Below are 6,000 nucleotides of genomic sequence, written 5' to 3'. Positions count from 1 at the left end.
CTCTTTGTATATATTGGATATTAGTCCTCTATCAGATTTAGGATTGGTAAAAATCCTTTCCCAATCTGTTGGTGGCCTTTTTGTCTTGTTGACAGTATCTTTTTGCCTTGCAGAATCTTTGCAATTTTATGAGGTCCCATTTGTGAGTTCTTGATTTCACAGCACAAGCCATTGGTGTTCTGTTGAAAAATCTAGAGAACAGTATATCAAACCTCTACACGTTCTCTAATCTGCTTTGATAATGACCAGCCAGTTAGTTTTGTTATATCTCTCCTATATTGTTTTAAAACCCGTTTTGGGATATAGAATCATGTGCTCTGTAAATGTTTGCTGTATATTGCTATGTATCATCACATTCCCCAGCATAATAACACTGTTGTAAACCAAATTAAATAAAGTAAGTATAAATTTACTAGTAATTTCTTATTATACTATTATAAAATATCTGGCTGATGTTCAGATTTTTGTCATGAACATTTGTGTACATACATATACACACTGCAGTTTGCTTCAATTGAATTAAATTCATTATTTTTCCCTCTTAATTTTTTTAAAACTGTAAGAACACTGAACATATTTTTACCCTCACAGTTTATTTGCTGGAGAAACCAAATGTACTTCCACTAGAAATTCTCAAAATGTGGACTTTTCTGTTCACATCCCTATGGTATAGACTAAGATGCTAACTTGCCCTTTGTATTTATTAGTTGTTCCTTAAATATATATCCTGGACCTGGTTCAAATCAGATTTGGTTGAAGATGAGAATAATATGTAGCAGGTGATTTTGATTAATCCTTTCAGAGTCACATCATATCTAGAAATTTTTTTTACAGTAGCAATAATTATTGCTCAAAATCTATATATATTACTTTGCTTGGGGGTTATAATATAGCAAAACTCTAGTTCTAATTACAACTTCAATAAAGAGAAATTTCTGTTATTCTATTGCTCTGTTATAATTCACATATAAATACTCACTTTGTTTTTGTTTTTGTTTTTTTTGTTTTTATTCAAGGCAGGGTTTCTCTGTGTAGCTCTTATTGTCCTGGAACTCACTCTGTAGACCAGGCTGGCCTTGAACTCAGAAATCAGCCTGCCTCTGCCTCCCAAGTGCTGAAATTAAAGTCATGTACCACCACTGCCTGGCTGCCTGACTCACTTTAATCACAAAATAAAAGAGAAATAAATTGGTTCTGTATCATCATGAAATTGACCAGCTTTTAAAATAATAAAATGATAGATTTAAACATGTGTGATATGTATCCTTGATCATGGTTACTGCATTTCTTATACTCCACTTGTTTCATGTACAGCCAGCATGTTTATCATTGAGTCATTTTGCTCTGTTCATATTTCCTTGATAGTGAGTGTCTTTACTATGTGATTGAACAACATGCTCTAGAGTTATCTTGTATACTACCTTCCCTAGACCTGGAACCAGCCATTCCTCTAGGAATCCCTTGTTTCTTTATAAGAAATAGTAGTTCATAACCCTAAGCTACAATTTAAAGATTTTTATATACTAGATTAATCATTGTTTCTGGAAAATTTCAGTAGAAGAGCTAGGAAATTTATTTTTATACAAATTCAGGGACATAGGGTGCTTATGTAACTTCTGTCTTGCATTGGTATCTCAGTTTTCAAAGCCACAGAGGATGGTAAAATGAAGAAATCACACAATTTTCTATTTATCTATTTCTTATAACAACTGCTTCAGAATAAGAATGGAAATGCTATTACCACCAATGACTAGTAATAACAATTTGAAATTTTGATATCTCTTTTGTTCTTAAAACAAATCTCTGTAGAGATATCAAATTACTGTGCTTAGATTTCACACAGGAAAGTTTCTACCTGCTACCTATTCCTTATAGCAATTATTCTTTCATAGGTAATATTATGTAACTGTGTTTTGGTATTTCTATTTCTTTTATTTATTTTTAATGTCCTAACAAGTCTTTTATTTGTTTATAATGATATAATAAGCATACAAAATAATGGATTTATGACATTTTCACAAATGTATATGATTGTGATTTGGTTCTGTTTGCCTCTATCTCCCTAACTTTTCCTCCTCCCTCCGCCCATTGGTCATCCCATCATCACCTCATTGTTTATATATGTATTAATTAATTACTTGTCAGAGATTCTACTTTGTGACTATTTTCTCTCCTATCATTCATTCTTGGTCTCATTTTCTCCTGTCTTTCTATCCTCTTCTCTCCAAATAATCTTCTTATCATATATACATATGTATAATCTATAAATGCGGGAAAATATACAACTTCTGTCTTTTGAGTCTGGTTTATTTCAGTTAGCATGGCTATCTATAGCTCTATCAATTTTCCTGAAAATGACATTTCATTTTTAATGGATGAATAAAAAGCCCAAGTTTGATTATGTTATAATTACCACATTTTCATTATTCATCTGTTGATCATCTTCTAGGTTAATTCTATGTCCTGGCAATTGCGAATACGACAGTAATAGAGATATGCAAGTATTTCTGTATATTATGAATTGCCTATAAAATTATGAATATACCTATACATGTTAATTTAGATTTCTTGGCTTACATAAATAAGAATAGTATGTATGTATATATGTATGTATGCATGAATTTCTATATTTTTCATCATTGTGTCTATAAGGTAGGTATGTAGATTTGGTATCGTGTCAGAGAAAAAAGTAAAGACTTTTTTTTGCTAATATTGCTAAATTTTCATTAGAGGGGTTGTATCTTGTATCCACACAGAATTGATAATATTTTCATAGCCCAGATTCCAATTACCTTCCAATGTCTTGCTTTGGCAACACACAGTTATTCTAGGCCTGATCTGCTCCCTGCCCCTTATCCCTGCATATCACTTGTATTCTTTTTCTTGTATCCTCTATTCTGGCTTTTTTTGGATACAGAGAAAAAAATGAGTAGGTGTTTGACATTTTCTATGTGTAAACTGAAAAAACAAGGACATGGACTCCAGAACATTTTCTACTTCCTAGGAGTTTTACTTTCTCAGTTCTTGATCTCTAGGTCTGTTGTCTTCACATGGTCATCCCATCAATTAGAGCTCTTCTAGATATTAGCTATGGGACAAGTCAAATTAATACATAATTCATTTTTATTACAAATTATTTTAATGTACTTAAATTATAAATGTACCTACAAATCTTTATAATCTTTCTGTAACATAAGATTAAAACTTATAGGACCTTAAACTTACCAAATACATGTGCTCCTTTTAGCAAAGACATAAAATTACAAATTCAAAATAAGGTTTGTTCCTTCCCACCCCAAAGGATTGCTCAACATTACTTAGACTTACCTTTCCTGTGACTCCATCTAGGTCTGTTCCTCCCCACCAGAATCTCTAGGACCTCTCTCTCCTACTAATAAAGTATGCTTATATTCTCTCCACCCTGGAGGAATTCTATCTCCTCTGTGATCTTTCTTCTCTGAGTTTCTGAGTATGAATTTCTCTATATAATCCCATAGGACTCTCCAAAGTTGCAACATCTCATGTCCAAGTGCTAACAGTCTACGATGATTCTCTAGACTCTTCCCCATAGTGCAGACCATATACACTCCTTCCCACACTGTAAGTAGCTTGTTTCTCTTGAGTCTCAATTCCTAATATGTATAGGTAGGCCCTGTGTCTTCTGACCCCATAGGCCTCCTGATCACGCACCTATATTTTTACCAAGATCTCCTGTTTCCACCTGCATGATGACCAGAGCTTACTCAAGATGTAGCAACCAGACTTGAATATCCATACCAAAATGTATCTGAGGATAGGATATACCAGCAAGGATGTACTAACTCTTGGAGAGTGTTTATTCATTCAGATAGCAGAGGACTTTCAAAGGAAGAATAGAGATTATCTATTGTTCAAAAGTACTTTCTTGAAAGAAAACATTGTCTCAATCTTCTAATTCAGTCCTCTCCTGAAAATTATACATGACCACGCTGAAATAAGAAGGTGATTTGAGAAAAAAAAAAAAAGCTAACAAACTACTTCAGATTCACAACTCTAAGCACACAGGCGTCCTCTACAGTGAATATTTCTACAGTAATAGACCTAACTGAGAATGGCCTGGAAAATCTTGCAGACAAAGAATTCAAAAAGAATCATTGTAACTATGTGAAAAGAAGACAAAAAAAATGAGCTGAATGAAATAAGGAAGTCAATCCAGGATACAAAAATAGAATTCAATGAAGAAATAGAATTGCCTAAGAACAGCCAAAAGGAAATGATGCTGGAAATGAACAAAAAATCAACCAAATACAAACCTCAGCATGGAGCCTTCCAACAAAATGGATCGGGTGCAAAACAGTGTCTCAGGGCTGGAAGACAAAGTAGGGGAATTGGATCATTCACTAAAATGTCAATGGATAATTTTAAAAAATTAAATGAATGTGAGAGATCATTGCAAAACCACGAAAATACCTAACCTTTCAAATATGGGAAGAAAAGAAGAATACTATAGCAAATGCATGCATATTCTCAATAGAAGACAATTTCCCAAACCGAGAGAAAGAGTAACAAGAGGCCACAGAACCTAAGCAGATATACAGGACAAGAAAAGAAACTCCTTATGACGTATTATAGTTAATACATTAAAAGTATAATATAAAAAGATAGAAGAAAGAAATGTCAACTCACTTTAAAAAGGCAAGTCTAATCAGAATAACATTTGATTGTTTGGTAGACACTTTTAAACCTAGAAGGGCCTGGAAACACATATTTCAAGCTCTGAAAGACCAGAACTGCCAACCCAGAATGTCATATGCAGTACAGATAGCTACTTAAATTAAAAGAAAAATAAAAGCTTCCCATGATTAAAAAAAAAATGAAAGGAACTTATGACCACTAAGCCATCTCTAGAGAGGATATTTGTGGTTGGATTGAGATGGCCACATAGGCTCATATATGTGACTATATGGACCCTAGTTGGTCAAGATCTTTGGAAAGGATTAGGCGCTGTGGCCCTATTGGAGGAGTTGTTCTAATAAGTGTAGGCTCTGAGGTTTTAAAATCCAAGTCATTTCCATTAATCTCTGCATGCCTCCTACTTACAAATTAAGATATGAGCTTTCAGCTACTGCTATAGTGCCAATTGTGGGATATTGTAAAGAAATATTGTTATTTTCAAATTAATAGCTGTAAAATTATGTTTAAAAGTTCAAGATTTTAAATTACTGATATGATAGATCATTGGGCCTTATTTATTTGTTGTTTATATTTTTAATTCTGTGTTTCTGCTTTAATTTTAAAATTAACATTCTGCAACCATTATAAATTAAAACATTGAATTGAGAGTGAGGATGAAAATTGTCTATACCTCATAATTGTAAAGACTATGGAAGATAAAGATAGTTTAAATTCAGAGAGAGAGAGAGGGAGAGAGAGAGGGAGGGAGAGAGGGAGGGAGGGAGGAAGGGAGGGAGAGAGGGAGAGAAAGAAATATTCAACAGAAGTTTTCTTTTTCAAAAAACTGTCTGCTCCACTCTGGAAATCATTGTCTGACAATCAGTTATAGTCTTAACTCTTTGGGACTTTTCTGATTTTCATACAGCACAGAAATTATTATCTAAATTTTCAGACTTGAGAATTTTATGATCCCTCTCTGAAAGATTTTATGACCATTTTGAAACAATCTGAATCAAGTAGATATCTCTTGGAGAAGTTATATATCTCATAAACAAGCAGCTAGTTTTACATTTTTATCTGAATAATGATATTTAAACAATCAATTCATAAAGATAATGGACACTTATTGATTTAAAGAAATCAATGAGTTAAAATTGTCTGCTTAATTTATTTTTATGAGAAAATTGACTTAGATATACCTGTTCTTTCCTATTAATGATTATCATGCTGTGAGGTTTTTACAGTTGTAATGGGCGTGTGATTGTATAATCATGATCATAATCATAATAATGATTTATAGCATCTTCAATACAATGCTCTGTTACATTAAAATCAATAGCAAGCTCT

Source organism: Mus pahari, chromosome X (genome assembly GCF_900095145.1).
Source record: "Mus pahari chromosome X, PAHARI_EIJ_v1.1, whole genome shotgun sequence".
Taxonomy (NCBI): domain Eukaryota; kingdom Metazoa; phylum Chordata; class Mammalia; order Rodentia; family Muridae; genus Mus; species Mus pahari.
The sequence above is the reverse complement of the archived record's forward strand: the minus strand, read 5'-3'. Positions refer to the sequence as shown.